Genomic DNA, 17369 nt, shown 5'->3' on the forward strand with positions numbered 1-17369 from the left:
TGCAATAACAGGGTTTCTATTATAACGGTTTCAACTGATGTCCACAGAGAATTATGTTGAATAGTGTTTATTCAAGAAAGGAAATCACAAAGGAATAGGGAGTGGTCCTACGATAGTCAAGTAAAATACAGAAGAAAATATGCTTTCAAAAGTTAAGCGCATTACGAGAATGGTTACAAAACCCCAAACTAATAGTCATCTTGGACTGATGAAAAATAAATCCATTTCATGATCACAATAAACAAAATATTCACCAGCTCAAAATAATTCAGAGTTCATCATGACGATTCACAAATTATCACATGTGATAGAAATAATTATCGCTTCTAAAACAAAATAATGCACATTACTGCAGCAGGGTCTGTCTTCTCCAAGAGCTTGACATCAAGTCTGGAATTGCTCCGTTGAGCTCTTCACTGGAAAGTTTCAGATCTCCACATGACTCTCACTGTGTTCTCCTAGTGTCTGGTTTTCTATTGGCTGAAGACCGCCCCAACCACAAGTACATAGTTCTTACATGCTACAGAGATGATTTCACTCATCTGGACTACTTGCTGGACCAAACTAATGCAGTATGACAACACTGAAATACAGAACTGTTGTAAACATTCAGTCACAATCAAAACGTTCTCAGTAACCGTAAATAAAGGATTTTCCATAAATAAATAGCCCAGTATTCACGATAAATAACAACAAACTGTCACTAAACATTATTTAAACAGTTATTCATGTCTTCTTAACAGAGGCGTCTTTTGGTTCTGTTTCCAAATGTGGTGTCCGCTAACATGTGCAACAGACAACTTTTAAATTAGCACAGTAATTTAATAGCACTCGCAGTCAACATTCGAATGAATTTAGTGGCTCAATACCAATCTGTTCATTAAATAAATTCATCAATATCACAAAAATTGAGTTACTGATGTTGTGTTCATTTACTGTGTAAATGTGGAGAATACGAGGTTCTGACAAGCATTTGCGTAATGAAAAGGTATAAAAAGCGATGGCTACACTGGAATGCTATCATCTGAAATACCGTTTGTTGCAATAGCACGAAGTATTAAAAAGTCGTTAATTCAGAGGTTCACTGTGGAAAAGTTTATAAGTGTGAAATACTAATTTCTGAAGTTTTAAGTATAATGTTGCTGTGTCCTTGGATGTGCCCTGTTTCTCTAGGATCGCTTTAATACGAGTATGTAACTGTAATTTATTGTTGAGGTACAACGAGCTATAACTTAGGCATCTTTAAGGCTGTCTGACACTCCACCATTTCTTGCATCATTGTCCGACTCCCCATACTGGCATTAACCGACAACTGGTGAGATTGCTAGTCTTTCTACCTGAACTCGACCAGTCACCTAGGTGCATGCGGGAACTGCAGTAGCGCGCCCTGGTCCACTAGTGTTTAACCGTACAACAAATTCATCTTACCTGTACCAATTCTAGGCGGCCGATTAGCTTGCCTACATATGTGTAACGTCACATCATCAACTGATGACAGGATGTATTTAACGCCGGAAATGCGTATCCTTCTATATCCATCTATTGTACTATAGTTTTTCCTTATTTTGTTACCTGAAGATATGACATTTCTGTGTCTTTATATATAGTAATTGTTTTACTATTTGTATAAATTACTATATATAAAGACACAGAAATGTCATATCTTCAGGTAACAAAATAAGGAAAAATCTATAGTACAATAGATGGATATAGAAGGACACGCATTTCCGGCGTTACAAGACATCCTCTCATCAGTTGATGTTGTGACGTTACACATATGTAGGCAAGCTAAACGGACGCCTAGAATTGGTACACGAAAGATGAATTCGTTTTACGCCTAAAAGCTAGTGGACCAGGGCGCGCTACTGCAGTTCCCGCATGCACCTAGATGACGTAGATTCAAGTAGCTTTAGAAATGATTGTTGAGGTAGCCTAAGACTAACCTTATTTATTGAATTTCGTAGTGGTTCTGAAACAAAGTTCACTATTAATTTCAGTCACTAAATTAACTTTCAATTTTTCGGTTTTATTAATTCATTTGCTAAATTAAGTCAGCGAGTAGCGAAATTTTATTACTTCTGACAAATATTCAGTTTTCACACAGCACGTGTCATCTTTCAGTTGCCACGTTTTAGTGCTAATTATTTGTGCATTAATCTTTCTTTTTCAGATATTATAGTAGTTGTCCATAGGACTGGCGACCGTAATTTTCCCCAAATCTCAAATATCTAATTAACGCCAATTAATTGTTAACGTAACGACCTCACATTTACTTTCTTTATTAACTTTATCCCTTTTCGAAATTAATTTCCACCAATTTAATTTGCATTTTTCCTTTCATTTAGATGTAACCCTTTCCTCCCTCTTTACCGACAAATTAACTACGGTGACGATTGCTTTTCCCAAATTTCCATTAGGTGCAGGCGGTTTAATTTTTCACTGTCATTAAGGTCGATAAGTGTGGGGGAGGTTACAGTCTCATCAAACCAGCCAGAACAGTAATGACTCAAGAAAGGAACAAAGATGGAGAGAGAGAGAAAGAGAAAGAGACAGAGAGACAGAGAGTGTCAACGTACAAGTTCTTCCACACTTGATAAAATGAAAAATAATCAAAAGTAATTTCACATCAAACACTAATGAAACGAAGAAGAAAACATATTAAAGAAAGACAGTTTGCGTTTGTTTCAGTCATAAAACTAAATGAGCTTAATACCTTGTAGTACAAATCAAAGAAATCTTTTTTGATGCTGAATTTTTTCGTTAATTATGCGAGCCATGTTTGCAAAAAAAACTACTAATTCGATGAATAACAGTCATTAAAGGTTTGTACTTGCTCACACACACATCCTATATAAAAAAGCTGAATTATAGCCTCCTGAAACACGGAAGTCTCAATATCACTCTTACCCAACATTAAGTTTTCCAAAATATTCACTTCAGACAGCATTGCAGAAACATTCGGATGTCTCAGTTTCTCCGACAAACATATCAGAGAGACACAATATTATTCTCACATCTAGTATTTGTCCGATTCCAAGAAGACAAACGAATATATTTCTTCCCACATACACAAATGTCAAAAAAATATGTCATCCTACGCGCATGGTAGCTTTTCTATTGGACAGTAACGACATGTCGTGAGTAATGTAGCATATTTTCTTTGCTTGTACGAACGGACTTTGGTTACTGCCTTCAGATAACACAACGCCAAACAAAGAAGTTGTAAAAAATACAGACATCACCTAGTGAACACGAACGACGCTATAGAGAAACCGCTACAACGAAGTAATTGAGAATAAAAGTTACACAATAGACTATATTCTTAGGAGACTATGAAGTTGCACATAATACAAAATTGGCATTTTACACTCTATGCGGAGTGTCATCCCTTAGTTTTTCGATGCCACGTTTTAGAAGGTTGTGGAAGTTTGAGAGAAGGTCACAACTGTTTCTGTGAATCATTATTACCAACAAGGAACGCCTTAGACCTCGAACGCTTGGGACTATACGAAACCATGCTTAAAATTACACTCGTTGGTAAAAAAAAAAAAAAAAAAAAAAAGTTGTCTCTGTCATTTTCATGCAAAGCGTGCATTCTTCCACAAGTGACATTTCAATAGTCAGAACAAAGTTACAAGATATCAGTACCAATGGATGGGCATTATATGTAATTCCGTGACGTCAGTAGTCCATTACATTTTCGATCAACAGTGCAAGAAACCCTCTGCTTACAAAAATTGTAACAATGTGAAACACACATATCGTGTACACTGATTGAACTTATATTAGTCCTCATAGTACAGATGCAAGATTTCGATGAAGTGGTTAAAATAATGTGGAAGAGAACAATATGCACACCTCACAAAACCCACGGATTTAGATCCAAAATCTCTTTGGCATTCAAGCAATCAAATATCAAAAGCCACATTAATCACCTTTTTAAATGATGACATGGGCATTTCAACATCATAACCTGCCTCTCGCCAAGCATATTGCAACATACGCGTATGCTTTGGAGCATAAAATTAATTGTAAGTGACATAGTGAAGTTTGATGATGAAATAACGATCTCGCATCTTCACTTGTGGTTTGGCACATTGTAGTCTTACAAAATTGGCAATCGTTCCGATACAGGGCTTGTACTGTTGAAAGAAGTAAACATCATGGGTTGGCAATATTTTGTTGTTTCCGGTGGCAGTATCATGAGCACAACATATTTATTTGGAAGACTTGCATCTAGAAGGTTACGATATGTATGACGTTACCTAGAATCACACGGTAATAGGCTCTTTTCATTTGTTACATCTTCACCAAAGGTTGAAGTTAGAAAACGTTTCATTTGTTCTTTAGACTTTTTTCCACTTTTTCTTGCCTCCAAATGAGTGTTTCATGGGCAAGTCGCTCCAATTTTCTTTGATGTATATGGGTGGAAAGTGCTGTGCCTCTTGGAAACTGATGTGCTACTTGCTGGCTAGTCTGCCACATCTATTGTGCAGCAATGGGTAGAGCTACGACCGACTGAAAGCTGTAATTTTGTGTTCTGAGTGTGACAGTGTTGATGATGAAGACATTTCATACTGAAACTGACTCTGGTCACTGATCCAAACATTTCCTGTCTCCACACCCTGCTCTGACATGAACGTGTTCAGACGTGATCACTTCCTCCACAAACTGCTTTGTTTACTACGTATACTATGATCACCTTCTCTTTCCCTACGTGTGACAAATGTAGTTATATGCCTATATGAAATTCCTTATTGAGCCGTAAGATTGTCCATAAGAGCAATCGAAGCTTTGAAATTGTCGAAACCGAACATTGTATACGCTTCTAATGCCCAAATTTGCAGATGCCAATAGCGAACTGTAAATTCATACGACCTTGCTCTATCAAACTGCGATATTGCGTGCTCTTTTATAGTTCGTAATTGTGAGAGGTTCTGGCCTTTGAAATGAGCTCCTGACCGTCTTTTCCTAGACACATGATTTAGAGTTAATCTGCAATTTTATTTACTTTTAATACATTTACAGCGCCTTCATAAATGTTCTGTAGTACGCAGTCATCAGTATCTTCTCATACGCTGGCCTGGACTGTTTGGGTTGAGGCAGTTTGCACTCACCTTGACTGTTCTGTTTCTGTTGCTGTGGACACGACAGTCGTGTGCTGCTTCAACAGACACCCTAAGGTTCACGTTGTTCCTGTCCTACAGAAGTAGTATATCCTGCGTAACGCCTCTACTTTTGTGTCATCCCCATTATATTTCTTATTTATTATGTTAATTAATATACCCGCGAACTCTACACCGATTTGATTTTCATATTCAGGGCGACGCAACTTTGTCCCTAATATTTGGTCTACATTCGTAATTTATTTCTCTTGATAGCCTTGGGCACAGTTTACACAGTAACCTACACGCGAACACTCCAAGAGACACATTCATACTGAAGCTATACCATCAACGTTACACGAGCACTTGTTAATGCAGCTACAACAAGCCACCGTCTGATGGTGTTAGCAGACATGTGCGGAGTTTTGCACGGAAATGACACAGATCTCTGTTGTTTTTATGATCAAATGATGGTCTAAGCGTGGTTTCGTGCTGTTCCGAGCATTCGAGGTCAAAGGGGTTCCTTCTTAGTGTAAAGAGCGGCGTGTCAACAGTGCTACGCAAATCGTGGATATGTATATTACAGCAAGAAAGTAAACAGGTCGATACAGAGACAAACACGCATGTACGCCTTGTCGAAATGAGGAGAACTGTTTTATTCCCTGATAAAGCTAAACCTTTTAATGTAGCATGGCCATGTCGAACGAAAGGTGCCAGTGAAATGGCGAAGAGTGACAGGGACAGAGGACTTCCTTGAGGAACACCTAGTTTTATTTTTTATCGGCCTGGATTGTTGACAAATGCGACGTTTGTAGAAAATATTCATGATTTACAACAACGTAGACTTACAAAAATTTAAAAATAAAGCACATTTTATGTTTGTTACAGAATTTGTTGCAATGATATCCCTGAATTCTGCTAGATTTTGAAGAATGGTTCTGGGTGCAGCTCTGATGCTTACTAATAATTTTATCAGTAAGGCATGAAATTGTCTCGTTTACTATTCTAGCTACTAAATTATAATCAGAATTCAGCAGTGAAACTGGACGAAAATTATTTAAATCTTTTTTCAATTATTTTTTGGCACGAGAACAATATTACTCTCCTTAAGCTAAGCCGGAATCATTTTACCCTGGATAACCTGATTTACAATGTCCGTGATATTCGCACCCGCTATTGGCCACTAACGGACGTAAAACTCTGCTGGCAGACCGTCCGGTCCTGGGGATTTTTTTGGTGATGAGGCGCACAGAGTTTCATACACGTCCTCATCACTCACTACCTCGAGAAAATTTTCGTTGTCGTCTTCTCTCCGATGTGGGGTTAAGATGTAAAGGAATTCTTCCAATGAGGCATCACTACTTTGGTTTACAGAATATAGCTCGCAATCATTGCGATAAATCTCGTCCACGTTAACCTGCTGGGTGCTGAGATTCGTAGGTTTTTTTTTCGAATTTCATCAATAAAAGTACTTCTTCCGATTTCGTACGCTTCACTAAATGATACAGGGAAGTAGTTTCGTCTTCTGACACGGAATTTTCCTTCGATTTTATTTTCAACCCTTTCATTTGATTTCTCTTGATATTAACTAACTTGGCTTTGACTTTTTTAATGTCTGCTATCCGAAGTGAGGAACATGCTGAAACCTGATCATATAAATCTCTCAAAACGGAATAGTAATATTCCATAGCGCATTTCCTTTCTGTTGCGCTCTGGGCACTATATTGAATAAGAACCTTCCTCAACTTTGACTTCACCATTTTAACCCACTAGTCGATAGCAGTGACATATCTACGATGAGCATGCAGGCGTATTGCTCATGCTTATTTAATCAGCTCTTCTAAATCATGATTTACTAACAAGAAAATGTTCAAATTCCACTGATTCTTGAATCGGCGAACTGGCTGTCTTATTAGATTTATGCGAGCTAAAACATTTGCAGGGTGTATACGACCCGGGACAACCGGGAAATCCGAGAAAAACCCGGGAATTGTTTCATCCGGGAGAAAACCGGGAAAGACCCGGGAATTTTTCGGAATTCCGGGAATTTTTCATTGTTTTAGCTTTCAGTTAAATTTTTGTAATTTTGACTGCAGAATCGATTCTCTAGCAAAGAATGTTATTGTATCCTGCTACTGGAGAATGATACTGCAGCAACAAAAAATAAACGAGAGGGAAAAAAATAAAACTTCAGTGGCAAAGGAAATGTGCAATTTACAACAACAAAAAACCATGCACGCACAAGCGTCTGCAAATAGCAAAAATATTTCAAAGGCCGTATGGCGCAGACTGCAGTTCTTCGTAACAATAAACTGTTTGCTATGAGCATGACGTCACAACTGTTCACATTAGGTTCGAATGGTTCAAATGGCTCTGAGCACTATGGGACCTAACATCTGTGGTCATCAGTCCCCTAGAACTTAGAACTACTTAAACCTAACTAACCTAAGGACATCACACACATCCATGCCCGAGGCAGGATTCGAACCTGCGACCGTAGCAGTCGCGCGGCTCCGGACTGAGCGCCTAGAACCACTAGACCACCGCGGCCGGCCATTAGGTTCGTTTGACTAATTGTCAGCAGTCTGTTGCGCATTCGCATTTGACTCGCGTATAAGGAGTACCTTCTCCCGCTATTTGAAGATTGGCTGGTAGCTGTATCGGTAGTAGCAGCAAGCAGCCAGATGCAAACGAGAAAAATTTTTCTCGCGCGCCCTAGCTGCCAGATTCATGCTTGCACAGAGTTGTCTGAGTTGTAGTAAGGGGGGGGGGGGGGGGGGAGTTAACTTACACGTGACCCGTGTTTACGTTAAGTGATTCAGCTGCTTCTCTTCGTATACAGCTACCACGTCAAATGAAAACAAAATGGATTTCTGTGGCCGGGAGCTATCACGTGAATTAAAATACATTCACATATTACGGAGGGCTCAAATATACTATTAATTTCAGTTTTATGATTTTATTTTTTTTCCAAGTTAGTAGCAGTGAAGCATTAATCGCCTTGCAGAACAGTGAAGTTATTTTTGCTAGTTTGCTAAAGAAATTTGGCTTTATTAATCTTTCCGCCGAGGCAATCATTTTATTTGAAAAGAAGTGTTTCATTCTACAGTATTGGCTAGTTCCAACTCTTCGCTGAATTTCAAGTGCAATTTCAAGTGCACGTTATCATCTTCTGCCATATATGGCATTATGCCATAATAAAGAACCAAAAATGAGATCGTAGAGTACCTGTACTCCTAAAAAATTTATATCCCAAAAACCACACTGAAAAGCTTAATATCAGATGGGACCGACTTCATTGTGAATCTGGAAAAAGCCCATTTGCACTGCAAGCCGAATTATGCATTTTAGTATGGTTTACGAAATTCCGATGCTCTTTGGAGTCTCCTCTGATGCACTGTTTCTTTTGTGGTGTAATGTAAGCTCTCTTAGTACTTTATACACACGAACAGACAGGCTTCCTACACCACTGCAGTTTCACACGCACAATAATGGCTGTTTTCTGGCGCTCTCTGGCAACTGGTTAATCGCACCTATTTCTAACAGTCTCCGGACAGTATTGCGAACGGTAGTTAGAAAAGCATTATTTTCAAAGTAAATTTCTTTCTACGCAAGATGAATTATGTTACGTGTGAGAAAGTGGGATGGATATCTAAATCACAGAGCGTTCGAAACTCAACAGTTTTAGGACCAGCCACTTACAAGAATTTGGAGCCGAGACATTTATGTCATAATTTAAAATTTACTGGCACATTTGTGTGATGTGTGTTAAAGAATAACACACGCAAAAAAAGATCAATATTATATGTGAAAGCTTAGCTTCTGTTGTAGCGTGTTAATCTTAGGGACTAACATTATATTATATGTGAAAGCTTAGCTTCTCTTGTGGATTTTAATGTAAACCGCTAACTTTTCCTCTTGCGTGTTCGCGCTATGTAACCAGTGATCTTGCTATTGGCTGACAATAACACGTGTCCTATGCTCTGAATAGCTGCTGTCATCGGCTGACGATATCTCGTGGCTTCAGATGACTCGCTTACAAAAGGGTATCGCAACCTCGGTTTCAACGCTCCGGAAACGCTGTGTTTGGTGCAATTCGAATTTATACTTTCGTAATACGAAGATATGCAACGTATATGTTGCTGCAAAACAAAGGTCTTTCCTAAACTTCTCTCCTTTTTTTTTAATTAAAAGTCTCTCCTAAACCTCTTTGCCCCGTCTTTTCTTTTTTTCCCGGGAAGTTCTATGGGATTGTATAAAACGTTAACCATTCATTTTTTTCCTTGTCGCCGTATACACCCTGATTTGAATGGTCTGGAAAGTACGTAGGTATGGTTTCTACTTTTGTAACGGAAGTTTCAATATTTTTAGAAATACATTATGTAGTGTATCAATCCTGCTACGAGATGTTGCCGTGGCATAAGTGAACTCATCAATGGAGGGGTATTTGATTTCCCATATATCCTTTAATTCTAAACCAGTAACTAATGGTTTTAGTTCACTTGACAAATTAAAATTAGGTAACTGATCTTTTCGATTAAAACACAATTAAAATCACCTCCAACTATGTCTTGGATTTCTCCTTGAAAAGTATATCAGTTCATCTTTGAAGAAACGGGCCCTGTCAGCTCGGCGAGAACTTCCTGAAGGGGCATACAAGCTGACGATAGCCACATCATAGATATTTAGTCCTATTCCCCTTCCGGATTCTAGTCGTTCCACCTCACTTACTGGAATCCCTTCCTTCACCAAAACAGCTGTTCCAACATATGTGGGCAGCCTGTGTGGCCGTGCGGTTCTAGGCGCTTCAGTCTGGAACCGCGTGACCGCTACGGTCGCAGGTTCGAATCCTGCCTCGGGCATGGATGTGTGTGATGTCCTTAGGTTAGTTAGGTTTACGTAGTTCTAAGTTCCAGGGGACTGATGACCACAGATGTTAAGTTCCATAGTGCTCAGAGCCATTTGAACCACTTTTGAGCCAACACATTTATGTAGCTGACATAACCGGTAATTATTAAATCCGACATTAGAACTACTCGTAACAGGGCAATATCAGTCGCGAATTCGTACAAAAAAAAATTCTTAAGTGCCGGTAATTCCAACCGTACGTGATTTTATTTGTGTTTATAGTGGTGACAGAAGTTCAGTGGCAGGAGGAACAAGACTTTTGGTCAGGCGAATATAGGGTTACACATACAACATCAAAGAGGGGTAATGCAAGAGTCGGTTTGATAATGAATAAAAAATAGGACTGCGGGGAAGTTACTACAAACTGCATAGTGCACGCCTTATTGTGGCCAAGATGGGCACGAAGCCCACGCCTACTACAGTAGTACAAGACTATAATCCAACTAGCTCTCCAGATAACGAAGACATTGAAGAAATGTATGATGAAATAAAAGAAATTATTCAGATAGTGAAGGGAGACGAAAATTTAATAGTCATGGGTAACTGAAATTCGGTAGTAGGAAAAGGGAGAGAAGGAAACGTAGTAGGTGAATATGGATTGGGGCTAAGAAAAGAAAGAGGAAACCGCCTGGTAGAATTTAGCACAGAGCACAACTTAATCATAGCTAACACTTGGTTCAAGAATCATAAAAGAAGGTTGTATACATGGAAGGAGCATGGAGATACTGACAGGTTTCAGATAGATTATATAATGGTAAGACAGAGATTTAGGAGTCAAGTTTTAAATTGTAAGACACTTCCAGGGGCAGATGTGGACTCTGACCATAATCAATTGGTTACGAACTGTAGATGAAAACTGAAGAAACTGCAAAAAGGTGGGAATTTAAGGAGATGGGACCTGGATAAACTGAAAGAACCAGAGGTTGTACAGAGTTCCAGGGAGAGCGTAAGGGAACAATTGACAGGAATGGGGGAAAGAAATACAGTACAAGAAGAATGGGTAGTTTTGAGGGATGAAATAGTGAAGGCAGCAGCGGATGAAATAGGTAAAAAGACGAGGGCTAGAAGAAATCCTTGGGTGACAGAAGAAATATTGAATTTAATTGATGAAAGGAGACAATATAAATATGCAGTAAATGAAGCAGGCAAAAACGAATACAAACGTCTCAAAAATGAGATCGACAGGATGTGCAAAATGGCTAAGCAGGGGTGGCTAGAGGACAAATGTAAGGATGTTGAGGCTTATCTCACTAGGGGTAAGATAGACCTTTGGAGAAAAGAGAACCACTTCTAAGAATATCAAGAGCTTAGATGGAAAACCAGTTCTAAGCAAAGACGGGAAAGCAGAAAGGTGGAAGGAGTATATAGAGGGTCTATACATGGGCGATGTAGTTGAGGACAATATTATGGAAATGGAAGAGGACGTAGATGAAGATGAAATGGCAGATCCGATACTGCGTGAAGAGTTTGACAGATCACTGAAAGACCTGAGTCGAAACGAGGCCCCGGGATTAGACAACATTCCATTAGCACTACTGACGGCCTTGGGACAGCCAGTCCTGACAAAACTTTACCATCTCGTGAGCAAGATGTATGAGACAGGCGAAATACCCTCTGACTTCAAGAAGAATATAATAATTCGAATCCCAATGAAAGTAGGTGCTGACAGATGTGAAAATTACCGATCAATCAGTTTAATAAGTCACGGATGCAAAATACTAATGCGAATTCTTTACAGACGAATGGAAAAACTGGTAGAAGCCGAACTTGGGAAAGATCAGTTTGGATTCCATAGAAATATTGGAACACGTGAGGCAATACTGACCCTACGACTGATCTTAGAAGCTAGATTAACGAAAGGCAAACCTACGTTTCTGGCATTTGTAGACTTAGAGAAAGATTTTGACAATGTTGACTGGAACACTCTCTTTCAAACTGTGAAGGTGGCAGGGTACAATACAGGGAGCGAAAGGCTACTTACAATTTTTACAGAAAGCAGATGGCAATTATAAGAGTCGAGTGACATGAAAGGGAAGCATTGGTTGGGAAGAGAGTGAGACAGTGTTGTAGCCTCTCCCCGATGTTATTCAATCTGTATATTGAGCAAGCAGTGAAGGAAACAAAAGAAAAATTTCGCGTAGGCATTAAAATCCAGGGAGAAGAAATAAAAACTTTGAGGTTCGCCGATAACATTGTAGTTCTGTCAGAGACGCAAAGGGCTTAGATGAACAGTTGAACGGAATGGATAGTGTCTTGAAAGGAGGATAGAAGATGAACATCAACAAAAGCAAAACGAGGATAATGGAATGTAGTCGATTTAAGTCGGGTGATGCTGAGGGAATTAGATTAGGAAATGAGAGGGTTAAAGTAGTAAAGGAGTTGTGCTCTTTGGGGAGCAAAATAACTGAAGATGGTCTAAATAGAGAGGATATAAAATGGAGACTGGCAATGGCAAGGAAGGCGTTTCTCAAGAAGAGAAATTTGTTAACATCGAGAACAGATTTAAGTGTCAGGAAGTCGTTTCTGAAAGTATTTGTATGAAATAACTAGTTTGTATGGAATAACTAGTTTGGACAAGAAGAGAATAGAGGCTTTCGAAATGTGGTGGTACTGAAGAATGCTGAAGGTTAGATGGGTAGATCATATAACTAATGAAGAGGTATTGAATAGAACTGGGGAGAACTTTGTGGCACATCTTGACTGGAAGAAGCGATCCGTTGGTAGGACATGTTCTGAGGCATCAAGAGATCACCAATTTAGTATTGGAGGGCAGCGTGGAGGGTGAAAATCGTAGAGGGAGATTAAGAGATGAATACACTAAACAGATACAGAAGGATGTAGGTTGCAGTAGGTACTGGGAGATGAAGATGCTTGCACAGGACAGAGTAGCATGGAGAGCTGCATCGAACCAGACTGAAGCCCACAATACAACAACAGTGGTGACAGAATAAGATTGCGTCATTGCGATGTTTTGATGAACTAATTTGTTTCTTGTGGTTCAGGGTTTAGTTAAGCTATTAAAAGTTTTCTCGGAAGGCTGAACATGGAATAACAGTAAATGAGGTTACCGTCTCGGTTTTTCTACTTCAGGGGTTTTCTCTTATACCGCTAGCATACTGATTCCCTTATAAACTTTTCGATTGTTCCTGCAATGATTCATGTAGGACCGTTCCGTACCGAACATTCTTTGGGCTTGGGACGCCCTTTCCGGAATTTCCCTTCCCTTGGTTACGAGCTACATTCACATTTCGTTGCGCTTTTATTTTCCTTCGCGGCTCAGCTGGAGCAGCAGCAGATGCTTTCACAATTTCTGTTGCTGGCGCCTGCACTGTGGTGTTGATCGTGATTTCATTTGGGCCACCACTTCCTTGTCCTTTATTCATATCACTTACTTTCTGATCGAGGGAAATAAATGGAGACGGCAGTTTTCCAGCATCTCCCTAAATTTGTTTACTAACAGATAGCTGCTGATCTTTGCAATCAGGTACTTCACCTGTTGTCTCTTGCAAGTTAATACTGCCTACACCCCCTTCATTTTCTGCTACCGTATGTTTATTATCTTTCTGTTCATCAGTTTCCATTCGCATTCTGCCTTCCGGTTCCTCTGCCTCCACATCGCACTGTTTTTGATTGCGAACTGAGGGAATTGTACAGGACAGCTCGTCCTCTGAACAACTATCAATTGTCTCCAGAGGTGATTTTTTCGGTAGCATTTCAGTTTCAGGAGTAGTGGTAATAGGGTTTCCCTTTGTTGTTAATGGGTGAAATTGACTGTTATCGTGAAGGGAGACATCAGCTTGGCCCGCTGAGTTAACATACTCAACCAGTTGATCCGGGCTATTCTTTTGTAACAGATCATTTAAGGTAAGTGTCTGGCGCTGTATCAAATTACTTTGAAGAACAACAGATCAGCACGAGCATTCCTGCCTGAAGTGGCCGGTTTAGTTACATATATGACATGTAGCTTCCTGACCTGTGCAAACAATTTGTGCCTTATACCCACAAAAAGTTATGTGAGACGGAACATTTGTCTTAACGTCCATCTCTACACAGCTGACCCCATTGAAACATTGTAGTTTAAAGCGAGGGGACCATCTTTCATTTGCAATTGATTTAATGTCCAAGTAGTGCGAAAGAGGTTTCTTAATCTTAACATTGTCAATTTCAATGGGAAGTTTCAAGACATGAACTGTTTTGTAATCAATGTCAGCTCTATAGATGGAAACCTTACTTTTATAACCCTTTCTATGCACAAAATCTACTTCATAGCCCCATTTTCGTAACACATTATCAACAGTCGCAACTGAAAATGGCTCTGAGCACTATGGGATTTAATGTCTGAGGTCATCAGCCCCCAAGAACCTAGAACTACTTAAACTTAACTAACCTACGGACATCACATCCATGCCCGAGGTAGGATTCGAACCTGCGACCGTAGCAGTCACGCGGTTCCGAACTGGAGTGCCCAGAACCGTTTGGCCACCGCGGCCGGCCGCAACACTGAATAAGTTGACAAAAACACAGTAATTTTCCTGATCCAGTGGCCTGGTATGGACGGTTTCAGAATTGAGACCAATTACCTTTGTAATCCAGTCATATATTTCAGGGATGTCGGGTGAACAGGACGGGATTCCTTGTCAAAAAGCAAATACCAGAGCATTCTTCCTGAGGTTTGTAGCCATGGCCAATCCAGCGACGAAATTTCGGTTAAAAAACAGAAATTCCAGTTAGCAGAAGCACGAGCAGAAGGAGCGATCAGGTCACAAGGAACAGGAACGAACACGGAGATTAACGGACGGAAGCACTCGGCGAAGCGCAAGTACAGCGATGGAAACACGGAAGTGCAGCGCAGCTGAAACGGAACTAAAAAGGTTCCCGTAAGAGTTCGGGCAATGTGAGTGCATCCGCACTGAAGAAGAGCATTGGCTGGTAAGCATTATCTATATGAATAATTAATGGCCAGGGGCACTATAGAGGTAGTGTGTAGACAGTTATTTGGAAGTGTGGGTCTCACGGGGGCGTCCAAAGGTAAGTCCCTGCAGTCGCACTGTACTCTCTGTCATCGGTGGCTCAGTCGGATAGTGTGTCTGCCATGTCTTGCAGGTTAGAGTCCCAGTCGGGGCACTCATTTTCTACTGTTCCCTTGATATTTATCAACGCCTGTAAGCACCTAAAGGTCTGTATTTCATTGTAATTTCGTTCTTCGAGAGCTGCAAGTCATGAGTCATGTCCTAAAGAACAGATACCATCTTCAAATACAAAAATAACAGTTTGACAATTGAAGTGAAATTGATATAAGAATGTAGCACACAAATAGACACGAGGTAATTAGAATATATGCCTTATTGAGATTAGTAACTCTCACTATAGCTTCACTTTCTTCAAAATTCTCTTAATGGAAGATATTTTTATAAATAACAATAAAAAGTTTTGTCTTGTATTCAACCGGCGAACAGACAGTCGTTCTGTCGTTAACTAGTTAACGATATTTCGTGTATGTAGATAATATCTTTTCAGGAAATAAATTCCACAACTTTTCTACACTAACTTACGTTAGTGGTGTTGCACATACGCAATAAGCGTTCCATTAAAACACAGAATGTCTCATCAGGTGCCAATACTCGCTCTGCATGCGAATTTACAATAGGTGCTAATGAATATCGCCGCGTAGAGGCAACGCACTGGTCTATTCAACCACAGTTTCCCACATCCCCTTTTTCCCACTGCAGAGAGGTGAATTACTGAGATCGGTACTGCGCCACAGAGGTACTTTAATCTCCGCGACAATTATGAACTGCCCTTTACTCGCGCTACCGAAATTGTTAATTGACGTGTCAGCCGAGAGCCAAAGGGCTCTTTCCCCGAGCTGTTCTGTGGCGGGCGCTAATGAAACTCGAAGCCTTTCACTCGCCGGACTCCGCTCCCGTAGCTGTTTTTAAACGCTTAATACCTCGCAGCAGGGAGGAAAGAGTCGGAAGTTGTGAAGCTGAATTTATAACAGGACCCCTCTCCTTTTCTATAAGCTGTGAAATATTTTTTATTGGCTGCTGTCAGTGGTTCTTATAACTCAGTGATTCACATGGATACCAACAATGTTCGAAATTTAGTGCGGACTTCTAGAACGAACATTTGTTTTGAAATATACCAGAAAAACGAGTCATACCTGAAGTATCTTAACAGTATGAGAAAATCAGCACGTTAATTGTCTTGCAGGGATTTGAATATTACAGACAACTGCAATACTAAAACAGAGATAATGAACACCATTTTGTGAACGCCAGGAAAACAAATAAATATTGGAGAAAGTTTCAGAATGTGAATCAAGAGAAACTGCTAATAAGAATAAGTAACAAATAGATACCTTTGGTGTAGCAAAGCTCCTTCGGTGACTTAATGCAGAAACGTCTTCTGGTTTAGATTATTCTACACCAATTCATTCTTACGCTTATACGCTGACATAGAAACTTATTTTCAGGAACAGTGTCCATCCGCTCACTTCACAGAAAATATATGCCTAAAAGCTAGAAAGCAGCATATGTCACGCCTTACCTGAAGAAAGGTGCAGAATAAACTCGCAGAACTGTAGATTCATCTCATTAATATTGATTTGTGGCGGGCTGAAGAACATATATTGTGTTCAAATTCCGCGAAGGAAAAGCATTGTTGATACATGTCCACCATGGGAAGCAGTAAACGAAGGGAGCTCATTTAATGAAACACAAGTTAGTCGTTCTTCATCTTTATTAACGATCTGGAAAAAATCTGAGCAGGCATCTTAGAGTATTACCAGTCAATACCGTCGTTTACCGTCTGTGAAGGCAAAAATAGAACAAAACGATAAAGATGGTGCTAACAATGGCAGTCCATATTGATGAACAAGAAGAGTGACTTTTCTTCATGACTACTAAGAGAATATTGTTATAAATGACAAATGTCAATTGATATAAATATCTCAGTGCTACAGTTAGGAATAACGCAAACTGGAATGACCACAGAAGAAATGTGATACGGAAGACGAGAAGAACACTACAAGAAATTGACTACAGAGAATGGCTGAACTACGCTTCACGCTCATGGTCATGTAGCCTCCCCAGATTTTGGTCCGAAATCTGTCACTTAAAAGTTGGTTCAGTTATCACTCGCATTTGCATTATAAGGCGATCCATAGTTTCCTCCGAAAGTTCTTGATGCATACATTTTGAATGTCATCTAGTTTTAATGTGACCCAGTGACAAAAACGCCAAAAATTAATGAAGTAGTTATTGCGCATTTGTGTTTTAGCAGATTATTTCATGGCCTCTTTTGCCTTCTTTCTTGCCTGTTAATTTTGTAGATGTGTTACCAATAGGTACATGT

At 39.7% G+C, this 17369-nt stretch overlaps 1 protein-coding gene across 1 annotated transcript in view; it reads right to left on the minus strand.

Annotated features, from left to right (window-relative positions):
- Nucleotides 1-17369, minus strand: part of LOC126412887 (zwei Ig domain protein zig-8-like) — a 1343258-nt gene that overhangs the window by 846128 nt on the left and 479761 nt on the right. The gene's annotated exons all lie outside the window — the stretch shown is intronic.

This window comes from Schistocerca serialis, chromosome 7 (assembly GCF_023864345.2).
Source record: "Schistocerca serialis cubense isolate TAMUIC-IGC-003099 chromosome 7, iqSchSeri2.2, whole genome shotgun sequence".
In the NCBI taxonomy this organism is placed as follows: domain Eukaryota; kingdom Metazoa; phylum Arthropoda; class Insecta; order Orthoptera; family Acrididae; genus Schistocerca; species Schistocerca serialis.